Source organism: Rattus norvegicus, chromosome 10, assembly GCF_036323735.1.
Source record: "Rattus norvegicus strain BN/NHsdMcwi chromosome 10, GRCr8, whole genome shotgun sequence".
Classification (NCBI taxonomy): domain Eukaryota; kingdom Metazoa; phylum Chordata; class Mammalia; order Rodentia; family Muridae; genus Rattus; species Rattus norvegicus.
Window position 1 is genome coordinate 84,606,752 of NC_086028.1, and position 23,249 is coordinate 84,630,000.

The following is a 23,249-nucleotide window of genomic DNA, read 5'->3' on the forward strand; positions in this document are numbered from 1 at the left end:
ATTCACCACAGTAAAATTTGAACCGTGATTCAGTCAGATCTCCCGCCATCCTTTCCAATGATTCCCCTCTCTTTTCCACTGGTGCACATAGACTTCGCCAAAGACCTGCTTTCTTTCTGTAGATTTGCTTCTGTTGATTAATGCACATAGACATGTGTGACCTCGTTATTTGCCTTTTTTTAATTAGGTTCGTCTATGTGGAGTATGTTTCAATCCTCTATTCCTTCCTATGACTGGATAATAGTCCACTGTATGGATATACCACATTTGCCTTAACTACCCTTAGTGGCTGTCTGGATTGTTTCTGCTACTTAGCTAGCATGAGTATTGTTGCTGTAAATATTCGTTTACAAGGGTTTTTTTTTTGGGGGGGAGGAGATGTATCATTTGTTGTGTTTACTTTTCTGTTCCTGGGAACAGATAGCACGACCAAGGCAACTTAGAAAAGAACTCGTTTAATTGGGGGCTTGCTAACAGTTTCTGAGGGGGAGTCCATAACCATCATGGTGAGGGGTAGCATGACAGGAGGCAGGCAGGCAAACAGAGAATGAGAGCAGGCGCTGAGAGCTTTCATGTTGAGACATGAGGGGGAAGGGAAAGAGGGAGTGTGGGAGTGTGGGAGGGAGGGAGAGAGAGAGACACACACACACTCACAGTACAAGAGAGAACTTGTGTATAGACATGTGCCACAGCATGCTTGTTGAGGTCAGGGGACATCTTGCAGGAGTTAGGTTCCTCTTCCCACCAGGTTCACTCCTGGGATCACACTCAGGTTGTCAGGCTTGGCAGCAAGCACCTTTACCTATTAAACCATCTTGCCCACCCCAGACCCCTACATGATTTGCTTCTGTAATTATCTCATTCATTCATTCATTCATTCATTCATTCAACAAATATTTGACATGTTTATGTGTTAGGCATGGCGATGGACTCTACTGACCCAAAGACAAGCACACATGATCCTTGGCCTTGCTAAACTTACATGGAGTGTAAGTAGTCTATTTGGACTGTTATAATAAAATACCACAGGCTGGGTAACTTGCACAACAGAAATATATTTCCTCGGGGTTCTGGAGACTGGAAGTCCCAGGGCAAAGAGCAGTAGGGTCAGTTTCTGGTGATGTCACTCACATACTACTTCTACTGAATCAGGACGCTACTCTACAATGCCATTTGACTTAAATGACTTCCTTAGCTTTTATGTCCTGGTAGTTCGCTAAAGTGCTTTGTGTTCCTGACGTGTTGCCCACGCCAAAGAGCTATCTGGATTTGAGAATAATACACACACACAGAGACACACAGACACACACACAGACACACACACAGACACACACACAGACACACACAGACACACACACACACACACCAGTTAATTTTAAATACGCCTTGACAAGCCCAATTCTCCCTGTGGCTAGCACACATTTCCCTCCTGGACTCCTGGCTTAACGCCTTCTAATTCTATATTTTATCTTTGCTGCTCTGGCTCCTTCTGGGCAACCCCTACTCTTTGCTTCCCAAGGGCTTCTGGGCAGCCCTTCCGGGAGCCGCATTCTTTCTCACCTACATTTCGGATGATTTTCCTTCTGCAGCTCTAACTCTGATCCATCTCCCTCCAAATCATGGAGATTCTCTCTCCTTCCTTCCTCCCAGTCCCTAGCCTGTGCAAATCTAAAGGTCCCGCCTAGTCTACATGCCCAACCATTGGCCGTTGGTTCTTTATTGACTGATCAAAAACCAACTGGGAACAAGGACCTTCAGCATTTGGACATGCAGATTCCCCGATTTGGGGGGCTGGGTTAATTCAAAGCATTAGAACCAACCTCCAACGGCTTTATTTTCAAATCCAGCCATTGCAGGGTTCAACAGCCATTGTAGAACTTCAACGCATGATCTTGGTGCTGGTGGTGGTGGGTATCCAGTCCACCACAGTGAAATGGAGGGTTCTGGTACAGTCCTGCAATCTTAGAACTAAGAAGGTGAGGCAGGGGCTGGAGAGATGGCTCTGCAGTTAAGAGCACTGGCTGCATTTCCAGAGGTCCTGGATTCAGTTCCCAGCAACTCACAATGGCAGCTTACAACCGTCTATAACTCCTGTTCCAAGGGATCCGACACCCTCATATATACAGTCAAAACACCAATGTAAATAAAATAAAAGTAAATTACTGAAGGAGGAGGAAGAGGAGGGGGGCTGAAGAGATGGCTTAGACGTTAAAAGCTCTGGCTACTCTTGAGGAGGTCTTGAGTTCAATTCCCAGCAGCCACATGGTGGTTCATAACCATCTATAATGAGATCTTGTGTCTTCTTCTGGCCTGCAGGCATACATGCAAGCAGAATGCTGTACACATTAAAAAAGGGGAAAAAAAAAAAGAAGCTGTGGCAGGAGGATTGCCACAACTGGACCTACCAACTTTACAGAGTGAGACCCCGTGACCAAAATACCAAGGAACACAAAGTGAGATGAATGACAAGACACGATTATTCACAAACGATCGTGAAAGAGGAACGGCACCCACAAACAGGCTTACCCTAAGTTCAGGAAGGGCTCACAGAAGGACACTGGTGATGTTTTATTTATGATGAACTAAAGTCTTCACCGCATTATTTTTTTTAATGGCTTTATCTATCACGTATTTCATGGTATTTAGGAAGTAACGAAAGATAACATTGCATTACAACACTGCAGGAGTCAGCTAGGGGCCAAGCTTGGCACAGCTTAGGCACAGTAGGAGTCCAGTCAAGACTCCTATGGGAGGAAGGGCACCTAGAGAGCTATGGGAGTGGTCCAGGTGAGGGAGGAAGGCCGTGGTGAGAAGAAATGCTATGGTCAGGAGTTTCACTCAGTCAACTTCAAAAGGGCTGCTGAAGTTGGCAGTTTGGGGGGTGGGGGGACAGAGAGCGCCACAGAGTTTAACTTGGCCTCCTTTTAGAGCGATATGGCCTCTGGGCCAGATTCCTGGCTTTGATAACTGCCCATTGGTTACGTTGTGGTTGGCACATGAGAGAGCTTTGGTTTGTGTCTTTGACATGAGGCTCTCTGGGCTGCTGGGGCGAGTGATGACATGTTAGACTTCTCTTAGGCACCAGTCCGGGTCAGTCTGTCCATCCATCCTCTAGTAACCATTTACTAAACATCCGCTCTGGGGAGTTTTGGGGGTAGGTACTCAGAAGCCATGGTCCAGGGGTTACAACCAGTGACAAGTAACATTTCCAGGTTTCTATTTGGCTTCTGTATTTCAAGCACATTCCCCGAGGCCACAGGTTCAAGGCCAGTTGGGGGCTGCAGACAGAGTCAAGTTTACGTAGTGAGTGAGTGATTGGGACTCCATGACCTTCTCTCTCACGAAACCCCGAGGCTGCTGTGTTTGGTAACTTTCTGTTCTGTGGCTGCAGAAACTGAGACTTAAAAGCGATGTGACCTTTAGCTCCAAGCTAAGGGGCTTTTCTCCTTATGTCAGGCTAGCTCCTGCTGAGGCAGGGCATAGCCTGAAAGGGCTAAGTCCACAATTCTCTCTCTGGAAAATGTTCTATCGCACAAAGCTTATTATCCTCTCCCCTGTTCTCTGAGAATGTGTGTTATTTATTTATTATTTTTTTTTAGGGGAAGTTTTGCCCAGGAGCAAAGGTTTCAGAGTGTGAGCAGGAACCAGGACCTAGAAGTCATCTTGATGGCCGTGTCACCCAACCACCTCACCGATGACTCAATTATTCACAGGGTGAAGAAAACTTAATTTACTATAAAGGAACACAGAAATCTTGAGACCCCTGGGGGAGACATTCCTTGACCTAAAGAGTCCCAGGAGAGGAGTCAGAGTAGAGGCTTCTGGATGGAACCAGGTCTGCAGAATTGTCCTTTTTCCATATGCCATTCAAATGCCACTTGTCTACTGATATTGCCTGACGTCTTCTAATCTCCCCAGGCTTGCAATTCAATGAGTAAAGTCTAAGACGTACCCTTACCTCTGTCCCCACCCTCATCTTCAAGCTCTTTTTTTTTTTTTCTTTTTTTTGGTTCTTTTTTTTTTTTTTTTTTTTGGTTCTTTTTTTTTTCCGGAGCTGGGGACCGAACCCAGGGCCTTGCGCTTCCTAGGCAAGCGCTCTACCACTGAGCCAAATCCCCAACCCTCAAGCTCTTTTTTAATTTCACTCTGGAACAACCACTGTGCTGGTAGTTTTAGCACATGCTAGAGTCATTTGAGAAGAGGGGACCTCGGTTGAGAAAATGCCTCCATCAGATTGGCCTGTGGGTGAGTCTCTGAGGCCGGTTCATTGGGGGTGCTGCTGCCCCTGGACTGCTGGTCTTGGGTAAAGGGTTAGTGATCTAAAAGCCTCAGGCGAGCTGAGAAACTCTGGATGGGATCAGGGACACACTGCTAATGTCTGTAGGTAGTTAGGAGCCAAATTCCTCCTGACGAGAAAAGTCACTAATGGATAAGAACCTCCGTTGGTATTTACAGCTCTGAAACTTCAGGGAACAGATCTGCAGATGGAATTTTCCAACCTCAAAAGTTTCCTTTGCTGTCCTATAAAAACCTCAACCCCCTCTGTGCCTTGGTTGACAGTCTTTTCCCCAGAGAGACTACGGCCCTTCATAGTCCTAACAAAGGACTACGTCCTTCATCTGCATCTGTGGAGATCCATCTCTCTTTTCTTTTCATACAACCTTGACTAATCTCCATCTAACACTGGGTGGTATAAGAAAGCAGGCTCGGGACAGGAGAGGTGGCTCAGAGGTTAAGAACACTGACTGCTCTTCCGGAGGTCCTGAGTTCAAATCCCAGCAACCACATGGTGGCTCACAACCATCTGTAATGGGATCTGATGCCCTTTCTGGTGTGTCTGAAGACAGTGACAGTGTACTCATATGTATATAAAATAAATAAGTCTTTAAAAAAAAAAGAAAGAAAAGAAAGCAGGTTGAGCAAGCCAGGAAGCAACACTCCTCCATGGCTTCAGCATCAGCTCCTGCCTCTGGGTTCCTATCCTGCCTTGAGTGTGTACCCTGACTTCCTTTGATACTGGAATGAAATGGAAATGTGAGCCAATAAAACCTTCCCTGACCAAACAGCTTTTGGTCATGGTGTTTTGTCCTAGCAATAGTAACCTTAACTTAGTCAGTTTAGCTTCAGGATGAGGCAACCTTACAGGCAGGTCTGGCATTTAGGGACACTGGAATTTGAGAGAGTCATCTCAGATCTTACTTAGAATGTTGGGATTCAAAAGAGCTAAGAAGCTTGCTAAATTCCAGCACAGGTACACTCTTAGCTTGCCCGGGCTAGCATTAGGAACTGTATTTGGATGATTCCCCTGTGAGATCTTTGGTCTCCAAATGGAAAAGGACCAAGTGATGTGAGCTACCAGGTTGCAAGGAGGAAGTGTGAGTTGGTTTTGTTTTTCTGCCATTGTGACAAAAAAAAAAAAAAAAAAAAAAAAACACCTTGACAAGAACAATTTAGGGGAGAAAGGGTTAATAAAGCTCACAGTTCCAGAGTACAGTCTGTCCTGGTTGGGGAGTCATGGTAGCAGGAGCCTGGGGTGGCTGGTGACATTGCATTCATAGGCAGGAAACAAGGGAAGATGAATGCAAGCCTTTTCCTTTTTATTCAGTCTAAGACCCAAGCCCAGGCCCTGGGCTGCTGACCTTGTGGGGTGAGTTAGTCTTCTCATCTAAGTTAAGGGGATCAGGACACTCACTCACAGCCGTGCCCAGGTGAGTTGACAATCTTAACTTGCACAAAGAGAACACTCTCTAGGAGGAAGAAAAGGGAAGAAGGGCTGGGCGCAGGCTGGCGGGAAGCCTAGGGTCGCCCCAACACCTGTTGCCATGGCTGGGTAGTGGTTTCCTGTAGTTGTCGACACGTGAACAGAGAAAACACAATGGCTTTGCCTTGGCAGGAAGAGGCTTCCTGTTTTGCTGTGAGGGCTCATTGTTGGACATTGAGAGGAGGAGGCGTGTGTGTGTGTCTGTGTTTTGCAAGTTGCTAAGGTCCTTGAGGAGAGGGCTGGGGACAGGTGAGGAGGGGTCTGACGATGGTATCTAGGAAAGCAGGGGTGGGGTCTGTTCTTTCAGAGTTACTCATGTAAACCTCATACCATTTAGGAGAGAGTAAATCTGGCTTTAATGCCCTGTTGTCATGACAACTCCAAATTACAGTCCTGGGGTTCACCCAAGGTTTGTCTCAATGCTTTCTTGACCTCTAAGGTGACTTTTAGTTTAGAGCGGTGACAAACCCCTTAGCTTGGACATTTGAACTGGAAATCTGGTGAGAAAAATAGAGGGAATGCTGGGATTGACCGCATGGCAAAGCGATGTGTTAGAAAGTCGAAGTCTGTACTCCCCATTCCCAGTGTGTCCATCCACACAGCTAGCTACTGACAGAGACATCCAAGCGTCCTGGCGCCCATTGGAACTTGGGTCTGCTGTAGTGAAGAGGCTCAGGGTCTCGTCTCAGATGGAGCCAACTCTCTGTTACTCCTTCTCGATTCCTCATCTGGGGGTTGGAATAAGTACAGAATGCTGTCCGTTGTATCTGGTCTCACCCTTTGGGGATTCCATTGATCGTTTTCTGAAAACTTCAGGAGGCCCAGGATGCATATTTAGGAATTCTTAGCAAAGCTTTGGTCAAGAAGAAAAGATGGTGAGAGTCCTGACCCCCTTCCTTCCTTCCCCTGTGGTAGCTGAAGGACTCACTGTCTGCTTCTTCCTTCCTTTGCATCCATCCATGGCATTCAAAGCCCCTCTCAGTTTGGCCCATTGAATGCTCTGGAGCTGTCGCTTGGGACCTTCCAACTGCATCTGCCTGTGCTCTAACTCCTCCAGGTCAAGGCACTGCACATTTTCATCTTTCTGGAATTTCCCCACACATTTTCTCTCTGGTTCCTTTCCCCTCTGTCATCTTTGAACCTGTTATTCAAGATTCAACTTAAAGAGTCTGGAGAGACAGCTCAGCAGTTAAGAGCACTTGCTGTTCCTGCAGGGGACCTAAGTTTGGTTCCCAGTACCCCCATGGCACCTGACAACTGTCTGTAATTCCAGTTCCAGGGTATCTGATACCCTCTTCTCTTCTCCATAGCTACTGGGTATGCTCATGGCACACGTGCATGAAGACCAAACACTCATACACTTAAAAAAAAATCCAGCTCAAAGAGCTCCCACTTCCCCGAAGAGTTTCTGAAGCCCCCAAGCCTACAGAATGCTGTCCGGCTGACCCTATCACTGTCTGGGGTTTGGATACCAGACTTGACTTAGTATTTCTCCTCCTCCTCCCTAGTGGGCACCTTATTTATCTCTTACACAGCACTTGGTGCTCAACCAAAAGGCACCTAGAGTTAAGCTGACGCATATTTCTATGGGTTTGACCTCAAATAGATGCCACTTAGTACTCACGAGGAAGTAGGCAGAGGAGAGAAACTCAGTAAAGAATATCTCCATGCGTAGTCATCGACCCCTGCTTCCAAAGGCCAACGTCCGTTTTGGCTAGTGTTCAAAGGTCACGGAGACTCTTTTTTTGAAATCCTTGTCCGGATTTGGATGAAGGCCTCACAGCCTGGCATTCAGGGAGCTTCCAGAAGGAGAGACAGGACACTCATTTCCAGGATCTGAGAGACTGAGCAGGGATGGGAGCTAATACTTAACTCTGCCACATCATCATTTCATCTCGGAATGACCCTGTGGAAATGCAGAACCAGAGAGGTTAAGGACTTTCCCAAAGGAGGCTCTCAGTCAGTAGAGGGCTGAGAATGGAACTCCCCCATCCAGGTCTTTCCCTGACACCATCATTAAACAAGGAACTTAATTTCACAAGCTAAAAAACACATCTGGGGCTCCAATGCCCACAAGAAATGGAAGCTCCGTGTGGCCCTAGCCCCCAAACCTTAGTTCCCATTTCTTAAGCAAAATCTGCATCCGAGCTTCTGATTGATCGAGAGTAGGTCATGTGACAGGCTGGGAGGTTAGGCGGTCTCTATTTCTTGGCGGAGAGGAATAATAACAAGGGAATTCCCTACCGAAAGGGAGGCTACTGGTGTGATGCAGAACAGCTAGGAACGCAGCAGATGGCTGCCACCCCGGCTCGCCCTAAATGTCACGGCGAAGGAACTTAATTTATAAGCCTTGATATGTACTCCCTTTTGAAATCCCCACAGCTTTCTTAAAATGTGGTTTGGAGGGAAAAAAATTTATTACATAGTTTTAAAGAGTAATTTACATATAGCAAACTTCGCTCCTCCGAGTATATAGTTCTGGGGCTTCTATCTCATTCCACCTCCCTCCCCTGAATTCTTGTAACTGTCTAAACACCGCGAGATGCTGTTACACAGCTTCCTTGCCTTGCCTCCCCCCAGGCCCCTTGAATTCCCCTTTGCTGGCCTTTGGAAACCAGCCACCTGTCTTTCTAGCTATAGTTTCTGGAACAAAGACTTTGAAGGGGAAGAAGAAGAGCGACGGAGGAGATTCTGTGTGTAAACACTAATGCGTATGTGTTGAAACCTCTCTCTACTTGGCCGCCATCTTGGAGTTGGGAGAAACAGATTATTGTAATAGCATGAATTGATCCAGAGCATAATTTCTATGAACCTGGAGACCCAGGCCTCCGCTTTGGAAAGCTCGAGCACAAGGATGGTCAAAACTACAGACCGAGGGCTGGAGAGATGGCTCAGTGGTTAAGAGCACTGGCTGCTCTTCCAGAGGTTCTGAGTTCAAATCCCAGCAAGCATATGGTGACTCACAAACATCTGTAATGGGATCTGATGCCCTCTTCTGGTGTGTCTGAGGACAGCTTACATATACTTACATATACTTACATGTACTTACATATAATAAATAAATCTTTAAAAAAAAAAACCAAAAAAAAACCCAACTACAGACTGAGTTTAAAGGTAGCTTGGTCAATTTGGTAAGAGCTTGTCTCAAAGAAAAACTGTAAAGAAAATGGGGTTATGGTTGGGTGTAGAACACTTGTCTTGGGGGTTGGGGTTTTAGCTCAGTGGTAGAGGCCCTGGGTTTGGTCCCCAGCTCCTAAAAAAAAGAAAAAAAAAAAAAGAACACTTGTCTAGCTTAAAGAAGGGCTTTAACCCCGAGTACTGGGAAACACTAGGGCATAACTTCCTCTCAAATATTAGGTTTAAGGCCTAACACAGATGTCTGCTGTGGCTCATAGTGTAATTGTCATTTAAAGGGACAGGCAGAGAGACCATGCACTGCATATTGCACGGGGCACATGTTCCGTCGAGGGACCCACACCTTCCAGACCATCTCTGGTTTTCTCCAGTCTGGCCTCCCTTCCGAAAGGAAGAAAAATGGGCCCATAGTTTGTGTCTTCCTGCTATGCCCCACTACACCCTAACCCCCTAATTCTTCACTCAAATTATCCCGACCCCCTTCAGGCCCCTACACGGGAGATAGCACACCTGTGGTGTACACTCTAGACTAAGCAGTGACCTGTGGCTGCTGCTCGCGAAAGCTATTTACAACGCTGAGATACAAAGGCTGCTGGGCAGAAGGAGGGGGTTATGTACATACGTATGTACGTATGTATTTATCGATCTCCAAAGAGTGTAATATTCCAGATTTAGGAGCTCAGTGGTTAAGTGTACTTGTTGCTCTTGCAACCTGGCTTCAGTTCCCGGCGCCCTCACGGCAGCTTCTCCACAACTATGGCAGAGGATCTGATACCCTCTTCGGATTCCCGCAGGCTCCCGGCACCTATGTGGCGTACTGTCAACTTGAGGATCTCTTAAGAGATTGGTGGGAAACACCTCCTGGTGTGTTTGTGAGGCTGTTTCCAGAGACGATTAACACAGAGAGGAAGCCCCACCCTCAATCTGAGTATCACTCACAATCTGGGGTTCTCCCCCACCGCTGAACAGAGAGAAAGGGGAGAGTTGGTAGAGCATTGGCGTTCCTCCCCTCGTCTTCCCCGTCAGCCATGAAGCAAATGGCTTCTCTGCCGCACGCTCCTGCCACTATGGGGTCCTGCTCGGTGCACAGAGCTGGAACCCTATGCGGCTCAGCGGAACTCTCCGAAACTGTGAGCCAAAAAAAACTTTCCCTTCCCTAAGTTCTTCGCATCGGGTGTTTTGTCACTGCACCATGAAACCTAGCTAGCGCGTTATTTCGTTTGGGTCTCTCAACCGCTCTGCTAGGTGTGCATCTTGTCTCCAACTGGTAGGTGGGGCAGTAGCAGCTTAGCCACATTGAATTCCTTAATGGGAGAAGCTGGGAGCCCAGCTGAGCCCGGCGCCGTTGCTGCAAGGTCAGCGGGATCCTCCTTTGCTTTCACCTCATCCTTTTTCCTAGCAGGGATCCTGGGGGAAAGCAACCAGTCTTTTAAATGGGAGATGGGGGGAAATTAAACTAAAGTTCCAGAGCCTCCCGTGACTGGTCCTATTTTTCTCTCAAAGCAGAAAAAAAAAGCCCAAGTACAGGAGATAGTTTGCTGGGGCAGAGATAATGGAGACACACGGGGGAAGAAGGCACGGATGAATTCAGGTGAGTTCCAGTGAGTTCGTTATAGGAGAAGGAGGGGCAGGGTAGAGTGTGAGTAGGGGTTGGGGGTCAACACAACCACTCCCCCTTTTAATGTGTGTGTCTCCGTGCACACAGCCATGTTTATGCGGCACAGCTCAAATGTAGAGGAAAGCGTTTGTTCCTTCCTCTGTGGGGGTATCGAGGACTCGAACATGGGTCATCTGCCTTGGATGCAATCACCTTTACCCACTGAGTCATCTCATCAGCCCAATTCTGGCTTTCGTGTCAGGCTGGGTTTTAAATCCAAGTGTTTGACACTCAGCACTTGGCTTTGACCAGGCCACTAAGTGCATAGAACTTCAGTCTCACTGTGAGAATGTAGCCCACACTGAGACTTCATCTTAAAACACCACAGGGACGAAATTGAAGTCCTGCCAGGGGACACCTGGCCTGGGGCTGGTCACTTACACCATTCTACAATTTTCTCCCTGCTCCTTACATTCCTTGACTGATGCACACGAGTTCCTTTTGGCTCTTTGTAGCAACAGCTGAGAGCTCCAAAAATAAACTTGAATTAAAATTAAGCTAGGTTCAGTGCTGAGGTCCCTGGCAGGCACCTCTGTATAAATAGCAGAAGTGAAACGAGAGAGAGGAAAAAAAAAGAAAGAAGCGATTTCATTTCTAGTATTAGATGCATCATGTAGGCCAGCCACGGTTGAGGGGGTGGGCATGGCAAGAGGAAGATTTGGTATTTTTCTTCGTTGTTTTTGTTTTCGTTCTGTGATGATGTGGGGGGACTCTCCAGGGACACCATGCGTCACAGAGCAGCGAAGAGGGGGGTGGTGAAGGCAGGCATGGGCAGGTAGGAGAATGTCACCCTGTCACTGACATCATAGGGCAGAAGTGGGGAATCAAAAGAACAGAGGTCAAGGCATGGTAAGGGTCAGGTGACTGCCACGCCCTCCTCCCCTCCGGGCTCAGGGGGATCGGTGAGTTCCTTAAGTGGATTTGCAATGAGTTTCTGAAGAAAAGGTCAACTTCGAGGATTTGCGTTACTCCTGAAAGGGCAGGGCTGCAGACACTCAGGTATGTGCACGTGCGCACGGATGCAGAGCCTCACAGAAGCGGAAGCCAAGCGTTGCCTCGCTCAACCACAGGCCACCGGTTGGCGACAGGCGATTGTTGCTCTTAGCAAGGTCCTTTGCGCCTTCTCCTACTGCCATTTTTCCGCTCTATGCGTTGCAGATTCAGCAAGATGAAGGGACTTTTCCCAAGGATCTCTGCAGCAGGACCTCCCCATTGGCTGTTTCCTTTGTGGAGGGTTGGTACCGCCCAGCAAGGTGGGCTCAGAACTGGGAGCCCGGAGAACACAGATCTCCCTGGCTTTCACCCTATCTCTGATTTCTGAAACTGCTGTGTGTGTGTGTGTGTGTGTGTGTGTGTGTCCCCGTCTGTCTGTCTGTCTGTCTGTCTGCCTGCCTGCCTGCCTGCCTGCCTGCCTGCCTGCCTGTCTATAAATGGGCACAAAGATTTTATAAGTCAATATTTCTTTTACGGAGAAGCGATTAATACAGAGGACGCTCAGTCCAGCAATACAGTTGTCATGGCTTAGCATCTTCCTATAGCAGTCTCTGAAGGTGACTTTATGTAGAATGTGACCAAGCACAAATTTTTCCCAATGGAGCCATCTTCTCAGGCTCTAAAGCCTGCATGTAGAAGCACAGATGCTCTCGTGCTCTGAATATGAACAGGTTCAACTTTTCTCAGGAGTGATTTAGCAAATATTCAGAAGTCTTAGAATTTTGCATTATTTTGGTTCTGATTCTTTTCCTTTTCCCTAAGGGGTTGGTGAATAGTTTTTCACAAAGATAATTAATATTGTTATACTCATAGCACTGATCTTTTTTTAAGTGAGACCAAAACTGAGGGAATATTAATGTGGACTTAGATATGTAAATTATGTTTTTCTATACATTATAGAATACAGTTGGCGGCAGATGAATACTTGGGTTCTTCGTTAATGTGTTTGAAACAGGGTTTCTCTGGGTGGCCCTGGCCATCCTGGAACTCACTTTGTAGACCAGGCTGGCCTGGGCAATTCTGCCTGCCTCTGCCTCCCAATGCCTGGATTAAAGATGTGCACCACCACCTGGCTGGTGGAAGAATATTTGTTAATCAAAGGAGAATGATGAGAACACTCACGACAGTGCACTAGCTGGAGAGATGGCGCAGGGCGTACAAGCAATCGCTACTTCTGGCAAGAACCTGAGTTTGGTTCTGAGCAGCCATGTTAACTGCCACAACTCCAGCTCCAGTTGAGTCTGATGTCCCTTCTGGCATCTGAAAGTAACCATATATATAGCCCCCTTCCACAAACATGCACAAATAAAAATAAATATTTTTTTAAAAAAAGGATTACAATTGAAATTTAAAAATAAACTTAACATTTAATCTTTTAAAAGATTAGAAACAAAATAGCCAACATAGCACTGTCCCAAATTCAGTGGAAAGTAGGCAGACCCAGGGGAAGATGTCTGGAAGGACAGAGACATACATGTTTTATTAATTAATTAATTAATTAATTTGTTGTTTTTAATTATTTACTTTATGTATATAAGTACACTGTCGCTGTCCTCAGACACACCAGAAGAGGGCATCGGATCCCATTACAGATGGTTGTGAGCCACCATGTGGTTGCTGGGATTTGAACTCAGGACCTCTAGAAGAGCAGTCGGTGCTCTTAACCACTGAACCATCTCACCAACCCGTCAAGCCAAACTTCTACAGTGATTTCAAAGCCTGCCAACCACTGACAGTATTGACCCAGGCATGAGAGACCCTTCAGTGCCTCCAGCACAAATTTGCATTGTTCAGCTGGAAGATTACTGTGAATTTGAGGCAAGCTTTGGAGACAAGGTGGGTCCCAAACTAGCCTGTGCCACAATGTATAGACTCCGCAGCTTTTGAGCTACCTTAACACATCTACTACTTGTGCTTATGTAAATTTCACTAAAATGAAGTAAATTTTCATCAAAATTTAGCTCTGTAGTCACATTAGCTTCTTTGAGACCAATCAGTAGTCGTATGCGGTCGGTGGCTACCATATTGGATGAAGCAATTAGAGATCAACGCTTCGATTTTCAGGAAGGAAGAGAGACCAGAAAGGCGCCTTGTTGGTGGATCTCCTCCTCCTCACCCCAAGGCTCCTTCATGCCTAGTCTCGCCTGCAGAACAGAACCTGCACTGACTGATCATAGAGTGTGAAGATGGCTGTGTGCCTAGAGAGTCCTTTCTGCTTTCTTGTGTCTGTTCCTATCACCTGCCTTGAACACAAGAATGTTTATATCGAATGTTTAATTTCAAGGATGCAACAGGTCCCAGCCCTCTCTATCTGTTCAGCCCCGTCTAGCCACTGGGCGAGCTGTTTACTTGGAATCCAAGTGCCCTGGCCAGGGGCAGAGCAAGTTTTCCACAGCTGCTGAGAAAGATGACTGAGTTGAGGCAGAATAACAAAAAGCCACTTCAAAAACACACCAGAAGAAGTATGAAGCTGAGACAATCACAGGTTTGAAACATCCCCTCCTCCCAGAGCCCTGACTAGAGAGTAAAAACAAGTCTCAGGGGAGCCTCCGGGCCCTGCAGGTTTCGAGCCTCCTCGTGGTTGCTGACTTGAGAACTGGGCCTGTCCCTGCAATTCTGAGACAAGCCAGGACTTGATGTTGTGGGGGCTCAGAAACCTTACCTGAGTTCTGAGAACCGTGGGGCTGAGTGGGGGACAGTCCCTAGGTGCTCAGTGTCTCTGGGAAGCTGACGGGGGAGACTGTGGGAAAGGCAGGGCCAGGCTGGATGGGCAAAGGTATAGAGACTCCTCCTGACCAGAGGACAGGTGAAGAAAGAAGTGGGATCCTGTCTTACCTCCAGCCTTTGTGAACAAGGCATCCACCCATGTGGGCTGTCAAGAATCTAAGGGCATAAGGTCACTCATGCCCACAAAATTCTTCCTCTGGGAAGAGTTTTCCTCTAATGCTTCTCTCTTCAACTCCATTTTCCTCTGTAGGGCAATGGGTTGGAGCTACTGGCTCAAGTCCCACAGACTGTTGTTTAATTGCCATGAGACTTTAGGTAAATTTAGGTCACACTCTACCAAAGGAACTACACCCCTCTGCCAAAGTAGAGACTAAGCTTGTTTTGTTTTGTTTTGGTTTTTAGGGTTTTCAAGACAGGGTTTCTCTGTGTAGCTTTAGCTGTCCTGGAATTCACTATGTAAACCAGGCTGGCCTTGAACTTAGAACCCAGAGAGCTGCCTGCCCCTGCCTCCCAAGTGCTGGGATTAAAGGCATGTGTGAGACAGGGTCTTACGTGGCTGAGGCTGACCAAGAACTGCCTATGTATTTGAGGATGACCCCGAATTCCTGCCTTCACCTCCCAGATGTTGGGGTCACACACATGCTCAGTTCCTTTGGGTTTCGATTTCCAGTTTTCTTTTTTTCCTCTTTTGGAAAGAGGATCTCAATGGCGTAGCCCAGACTATGAGTGACCTTTGCCTGACCTCTGTTGCTTGACTTGCATAGTGCGGGGATTTAAAAGGTGAGATCTTAACCCTTGAAATCACCTGGAAGGTACAACAGTTATCAATCAATAAATCACTGTGATCCTCAGTGTCCTGAGACATATTAAATTTAATTAATTTAATGTATGGGCATTCTGCATATACACAGCATGCCAGAAGAGGGCATCAGAGCCCCTTATAGATGGCTGTGAGTCACCATGTGATTGAAGGGCTGGGAATTGAACTCAGGGCCTCTGGAAGTGTTCAGTGCTCTTAACCACTGGGCCATCTTTTCAGCACTAGCAACACTAGCTTTTAACACCCTTCAAATGATTCTAATGCCCAGGCAAGAACCATGATCTTCCCAGAACTTCTCAGAGTTTAGTGTGTACAGGAATCACTGGGGGTCTTAGAAACCCCAGTTGGTCTGGTGTAGCCGTCTGACAGCTGCAGTTCTACTAAGTCCACAGGTGAGGCCCACGGACCACACCTGAAGGGAGAGCTGCCCATGTTTATGTTCTGGTCATTGGGACTGAACCAGGAAGCTGGGCCGTCAGCTTCCCACACTCAACCTGCACAGTTGTGTTTTCCCTCACGGTGTGCGAGCTTTGTCTTCCCTCTCTGAGTTTCACCTGCACTCTCCTCAGATGCTATGGGTCTGAGTCAGATAGATTATCCTAAGAGCAGACCTCAAAAGATGAAGCCAGGCTGTGCTGCTCCCTCAGGGAACTAAGAAGTTTTTGTTGTTGTTGTTTGGTTATTTTGCTTTTTGTTTTGTTTTGCTTGCTTGTTTGTTTGTATATGTTTCATATTTTTATTTTTTTCTATATAACAGAGTTGAATATTCTTCTTTCTTCCTTATTCACTTTACATCCCACTCACTGCCCTCCTCCCAGTCACCCCCTTCTGAAATCCTTCCCTCCATCCCCTTTCTCCTCCTCTGAGTGGATGGGTGGGGTCCCCTTGGTAATCCCCCTACCCTGGCACTTCAAGTCTTTGCAGGACTAGGCGAATCTTCTTCCACTGAGGCCTTACAACGTAGCCCAGTGGACATATCTCATGGACAGGCAACAGCTTTTGGGATAGCGCCTGCTCCAGTTTTGGAGAATCACATGAAGACCAAGCTGCCCATCTGCTACATAGGTGCGGGGAGGCCCAGGTCTAGCCTGTATGCTCTTTGGTTGGTGGTTCAGTCTCTGAACCCCCCGAGACTGAAGACCAATCATAAAAATTCTTCCGTAAGAATCCCCAAGCTCGGGGCTGGGGATTTAGCTCAGTGGTAGAGCACTTGCCTAGGAAGCACAAGGCCCTGGGTTCGGTCCCCAGCTCCGAAAAAAAGAACCAAAAAAAAAAAAAAAAAAAAGAATCCCCAAGCTCCATCCACCGTTTGGCTGTGGGTGTCTGCGTCTGTCTGAATCAGCTGCTGGGTGGAGCCTCTCGAAGGACAGCCATGCTAGACTCCTGTCGCAAGCATAACGGAGAGTATCGTCGTTAGTGGCAGGAATTGGCGCTTGCCCATGGGATGGGTCTCAAGTTGGCACCGTTATTGGTTGGCCACCCCCTCATGCTCTGCTCCACCTGCTGTTCCTGCATTTCTTGGAGACAGAACACATTTTGAGTTGGAAAATTTTGTGGATGGGTTGGTGTCCCTGTGGGAAGAGGCTATTTTTTTTAAAGATTTATTCATTTATTATATATAAGTACACTGTAGCTGTCTTCAGATACACCAGAAGAGGGCATCGGGTCTCTTTACAGATGTTTGTGAGCCACCATGTGGTTGCTGGGAATTGAACTCAGGACCTCTGGAAAAGCAGTCGGGTGCTCTTAACTGCTGAGCCATCTCTCCAGCCCGGAAGAGGCCATTTTTAACTGAGAGAGCTGGAGGGACCCACAGAGCACAACGGAATAGCTTTCTTTTTCTTTTTAAAGATTTATTTAGGGGCTGGGGATTTAGCTCAGCGGTAGAGTGCTTGCCTAGCGAGCGCAAGGCCCTGGGTTCGGTCCCCAGCTCTGAAAAAAAGAAAAAAGAAAAAAAATATTTATTTATTTATTATATATCAGTATACTGTAGGTGTCTTCAGACACACCAGAAGAGGGCACTGATCCCATTACAGATGGTTGTGAGCCACCATGTGGTTGCTGGGAATTGAACTCAGGACCTCTGGAAGAGCAGTCAGTGCTCTTAACCACTGAGCCATCTCTCCAGCCCCAGAATAGCTTTAGAAGCTGTTCCTGCATCCTCTTTCCCATCTCAGTTCATCTCATTCTGTCCCTTGGCAAGTGTGGACCATGTCCCCAAGCGTGCATGTAAGGAAGAGCAGAGTTTAGAATTAGAGGCTTTTCCAGTGATGAAGTGTGCTGGGGGTGGGGGCCTTAGACTCTGGTCTCACTTGGGCGTGGAGGTGCACACTTGTGATCCCAGCACTTGGGATGTAGGGGCAGGAGAATCCGGAGTTCAAGATTATCCTAACCTGCATAGTAAGTTCAAGGCTAACTTGGGCTTTATGAGATTGTCTCAAACAAACAAACAAACAAACAAACAAACAAACAAACAATAACAAAACCCGAAATAAAACAAAACACGACCAACCAAATACCACAGAAATGAACATTTGGTTTCCGTGTTGACCATGTAGGACCTGGGTAGTATTTGAGCTTCGTGCTTTGGTCATACCAAGCCAGAGGTATCAAGCTGCTGTTATGACGGGATGAGTCGTGTAGGGATTACTTAGGCAATCCGTTTCAACCCCTCCATTGACCCTTCCTGGCTCCCTGTCTAGAAAAGGGCAATTCTACCTCTAGCTTCTTGCACAAGGCCTATCTATCACAAAGCCAGAGACCCACATCGCCTAGATCCCCCATGTGGCGACATGTCAGAAGCCCGTCTCTGCTGCCTTCATATTCCTCTCCTGACATCACTTCCTTTGCTCTAGGGGTAGGTAGCACACTAGTATTGTGATCTTGAATAGTGCGACATGGGACTTACCTGAGGCCTGGGGGCTACCAAGATGGCTGCTGACCATTGTTTAAAATGGCTGCCAACGGCCAGTCCAGTATTTTTTTCTATGCTGACTCAACCCGGCTTATTTCACCTCCTGACAAGATAAAGGTGGAGGTGATAAAGAAGGGATGCCATTGTCCCTGGGCCCCTACTAGATCATAAGTCCCTGGAAACAGGGACTGTATCTTCTCAGTCCCATGCCCTCAGTTCAAAAGACAGAGTCATGCATAGAGAGACCTGAATGTTTGACAGTGCTGTGGGGAAAGGTGACTGGAACGCTTTTCTTGTTTTCCTGGATGAACGAGAGCAGAGGTAGCTTACCCACGTGGCCCTGGGGCAGGAGATCCACCCGACATGGCATAGGCTGTAGATTCCGCAAAGGCCCCAGAGTCTCCTGGGTGTGGCTCCTAGGTAAATCTTTTCTTTTACCCATCTCCCCAGGGTTGCTAACCCACTCAGGAAGATGAGGTTTTCCTGCAGAGCCCTAGCACCGTGCTATACTGGGTGAGCTGTAGAGTGTCAATTCAGAGCTCCTCACCGAGGCTCCACAGTGCGATACTCAGCAAGGAGGAACCCTCTTCCTTTTTTCCGTTTTTAAGAGGGGTTGTCTATTGTAGCAGAAATTCTCCAATTGTGTTCTGGTTTTTATCCTCATGGATGAAAAACACGAAGGATTTGATCTATGTTGAGGGTGGATTCTCATCCCTCATTATACACACACACACACACACACACACACACGCACGCACACACACACACCCCAAAGACAAGAGACAAAATTCATGCTAAAATACCTCAATACCTCTGTTCTCCAGAATCTCAAATGACATTGTGTCACAGACCTGGAAACACACATGGAGAGGCACTCGTGAATGAACTCGTGTCCTTGGCTGAGGAAGTAGAATTGATCCCGTTTCTGAGGCTTCCTTCTTGCCTCATAGGTATTTTAAAAAAAGGAGTATGTCAATGAGTGGTTTTCCCTGCTCCTGAGAGTTCTGTCTGGTGGGAGAAGGCTCAGGAAGAAACAGAAGTTAGAAGAAGCCCTCTCAAGGACAGCTCTGAAATTCAGGAGTGTTGGGACCGCCATTAATACTATTGCTATTGACCCAACCTGATGGGTTCCTCTGCTAACCCATATATATTCACTTGCCAGAAAATGCTGTTCACCCAGGGGCAAAGACCAGGGATGGTGGGGTGCAAAATCCAATGGGAGCTGATCTTACTTCCTTCTTCAATGTAAAGGCTGCTATTCTCTGTCAGGTTAGGTGTTTTTTGCATTCGAACTTGACCCTGGTACAGGTTAGGGAGAAATACTCTACTGCTCAGCTCCATCTCAGCCCTGTTTTGTTTCTTCTTGTGGATATGAGGGTTTTTCTGTGTCCCAGGCTGGCCCTGGACTTACCTTATAGCCCAGAGGGGTCTTGAACTTGGGATCCTACTTTCTTAGCCTCCTCTACGCTGGGATTACAGAAACTAGGAATAAATAACTGATGGAAGCCCCAGATGACAGTCTGAACACGTTCTTCTGTAACTATTTCTAGCCATGGAAGTAGAGACCACAAGATACCTGTGATTTGCCTAAAGCCCCGTAGAGAATTAGTGATATTGTTCAGGCCAGGGCTTTCCCTCAAAGCCCCCAAAAGAATCTTACATCATAGTATCATGTGCCAGCTTGCCTTCCTGAGGTGAGAACACCTGGTGGGCAAGCTTCTTTCTCTTTCTCTCTGTGTCTCTTTCTCTCTGTGTCTCTTTCTCTCTGTGTCTCTTTCTCTCTGTCTTTCTCTGTGTCTGTCTCTGTGTCTTTCTGTCTCTGTCTCTCTGTCTCTGTCTGTCTCTGTCTCTGTCTGTCTCTGTCTCTGTCTCTGTCTCTGTCTCTGTCTCTGTCTCTGTCTCTCTCTCTCTCTCTCTGCTTCTCAGCTCAGTTGCTGGTACACACTGGGGCCCTTTAAGGAGAGATGGGGAGACACCTGGATGGCTGAATCCAATCTGAGATCCTTCACTGTGGATAACATCAAGTGAGGGCTGGTGCCCTGCCCCGTCCTCTGCACTCAATAGTATTCCAAAGACTTAGGTCAGACCTTTATCTTTCCAGGCCAGCTTAGTCCACTGAGACCTGCAGCAACGCCTGCCTGTTCTTTGCAGTGAGCAGCCCTTCTTCGCTTATATATGTGGGTCGGGATCAGCTTGGGATATCAGTTCTAAAGGTGAGCCATGAATACATAAGCCTGGAAGGGTTAGCATTCGAGCTGGGCTTCCAAAGACAGGTAGTGTCTTTGCTCAGGCACTATCACAAAACACCTCAGGCTTAGGTCTCAAACAATAAAGGTTTCATAGGTGCCCTGGCATAAAGTCCAAGATCAAGGTGTTGGTCACGTTCGCATGGAAGGCTTCTGACTTTGCCTGTGTGTTGATGGCTCTGCTCATGGCTCATGTTATCTGGGACTCCATTTCCTTTTCAAAATTTGTATTTGTCTATTTAAAATTTGTATTTGTATGGATGTGTGTGCTCCTTGTTTGAGGGTGCCTGCAAAGTTAAAAAGAGACCACTGGGGGCTGGAGAGATGGCTCAGCCGTTAAGGGCACTGACTGCTCTTCCAGAGGTCCTGAGTTCAATTCCCAGCAACCACATGGTGCTCACAACTATCTGTAGTGGGATCTGATGCCCTCTTCTGGTGTCTGAAGACGGTGACAGTGTACTTAAATATGATAAATAAATGAATAAATCTTTTTTTAAAAAGAAGAGATCATTGGATCCCTTGGATTTGGAGTCATAGTGGTAGGGAGTCACCTAATGTGGGTGTTTGGTACTGAATTTGGGTCCTCTATAAGGTCACTAAGCACTTTTTTTTTCTTTTCTTTTTTAGGAGCTGGGGACCGAACCCAGGGCTTTGCGCTTGCTAGGCAAGTGTTCTACCACTGAGCTAAATCCCCAACCCCCAGTAAGCACTCTTGACTAATGACTTCTGTTTTCTCTTCTATGAGGACACTAGTCACATTGTGTTAGGACCCTGCACATGAACCCATTTTACCTTTGTTACTTCCTTAAAGGCCCGGCCCTCAAAGACAGTCGCATTTAGAGTTAGGACTTCAACATGTAAAGGTGAGAAGGAGGGCCACACAGTCTAGCTTGTAATAGGCAGGGTATTTTCATTTCGTGTTTGTTTAATGGCAAAAAGAATTGTTGTAGAACATTAAAAGACAGAAACAGGTGAGCAGGAACCAGGTAGAGATGATCATTTCTGTCTAATTTCAGTATATCTTCAAGATGAGTTTTTGTGCTTTGAAGTACTGTGGGCCTGTGGCCTGACATTTTCACAGAGCAAATGCATCAGGAACGTTTCTCCATGCCATTAAGCATTCTTCTACAACACCATTTTCAGTGGCTGCACAGTAGCCCATTATGAGGATGAATTTAACCAATGGATGGTGGGCTCTTTTGCTTTATTTTTTTTAGACGATGGGATTTTAATTGGCTAAGATGGGAAGGATGGTTAGCAATGTGTGACAGGGAAGGATATAACTCCGTGGGATCACGTGCTGTCTTAGTTACTTTTTTGTCCCTGTGACAAAACGCCACAACCAAGACAACTTACTGGCAGCAGGTAGGTATGGCACGAGAGCAGTAGCTAAGAGTTTATATGTTGAATTGTCAACTGTAAAGAAGAGAGAGAGAGACAGAGACAGAGACAGAGACAGAGAGAGAGAGAGAGAGAGAGAGAGAGAGAGAGGGAGGGAGGAAGGAGAGAGAGGGTAAGCTAACTGGGAAGCCCACTCCCAGTGACACGCCTCCTCCACCGAGACCACACCTCCTAATCCTTCCTAAACAGTTCTACCAGCTGTGGACCAGACATTCAAGCATATGATCCAGTGGAGGCCATTCTCAGTCAAACCACCACACATGCCAGTACACTGAAACCAGTCAACTGAGTTCTCAGAACCAGGCAGACCATGTGTATAAGTACACATGGTCTTATACACATGGAGAGTTAAGGGAGGGTGAAGGGAAGTAGACTGCGGCGGCTGCTGCTTCTGAGAAGACCTGAGAAGTCCTAAGAATGAGCTGGCTTCATACTTTATGTCTGACTAACCAGAATCTCAACTAGATCTTGCAAAGCTGCTGACATCCCAAACGTGACTCTGGGTGAAGCTGGACTTGATGAATACATCATAGCCTTCCCATCCCCTACCTCCACCACTGCTGTGTGCCTGCATGTGCACATGGGCATGGAGGCCAGAGGTCCCATTGGGTGCTTTGGTGCACCTTGCATTTGAGACAGGCTTTCTCAGTGAATCTGGAGTTCACCCACATAAGGCTAGGCTGACTGACTAGCAAGCTGCAAGCTGCAGAGATCTTCCCACCTCCGCCTCCCCAGTGCTGGGATGGCCAGCACACACCGTGTCTGACTTTTTCACATGGGTTCTGAGGATCAAACTCGGATATCTGTGCTTGTCAGGCACCTTTGCAACCGAGCCATCCCGCCCTTGGCATGCTGCTGCCATGCTAGACGCTTTTGGTGACCAGTCCATAGTCACTGCTTTTCCACCCTGCACTGCCGGCTCATTCTGTGGCATTGATCCTGGGTGGGGATGAGATCTTTGGTAAACAAATCAAAAGAGATAGGGAGGTTGGGGGCTGGAGAGATGGCTCAGTGGTTAAGATCACTGACTGATCTTCCAGAGGTCCTGAGTTCAAATCCCAGCAACCACATGGTGGCTCATAACCATCTGTAATGGGATCCGATGCCCATCTGAAGACAGCAATAGTCTACACATATAAATAAAATAAATAAATCTTAAAAAATATTAAACAACAACAACAACAAAAAAAGAGATGGGAGTGCTACAGAGGTTAATACGATTGTGAATACCACAGGATTTAGAATCAGGGATGAGTTAAGCCCCTGGGCGCATCTAGATTGCGTTAACAGAGGCAGGAGATCTACTGGAAACGTGGGGTTCTGTTTCATGAGCTGGGGAATCCTGTCTGAATAAGAAGGTGAATGCAAGCCAAGAATAAGCATCCATCTCTCTTTGTTTCCTGACTTCAGATGCAAATCTGACCAACCAAGCTTCTGCTGCCCTGCCTTCCTTGCCTGGTAGACAACGGATGGATGCTAAGACCCCCTTGACCATACACTGAAATAAATCCTTGCTTCCCTTAGGGGACATTTGTCCGGTCTTTTATTATAGCAACCAGAAAGTAATAGGAACTTTATTAGTGATGATTTTTCTC

The 23,249-nt window shown here is 47.0% G+C and overlaps 1 long non-coding RNA gene across 1 annotated transcript in view; it reads left to right on the forward strand.

Annotated features, from left to right (window-relative positions):
* The window catches only part of LOC120095183 (uncharacterized), a 35,664-nt gene that overhangs the window by 11,642 nt on the left and 773 nt on the right, over positions 1-23,249 (forward strand). Inside the window, exons 2-5 of the long non-coding RNA XR_005490444.2 lie at positions 3,600-11,552; positions 20,109-20,220; positions 20,881-20,955; positions 23,065-23,249. The exon at positions 23,065-23,249 is cut by the window's right edge and continues 773 nt beyond it. This is a non-coding gene — a long non-coding RNA (uncharacterized LOC120095183). The remainder of the gene's footprint in view (positions 1-3,599; positions 11,553-20,108; positions 20,221-20,880; positions 20,956-23,064) is intronic.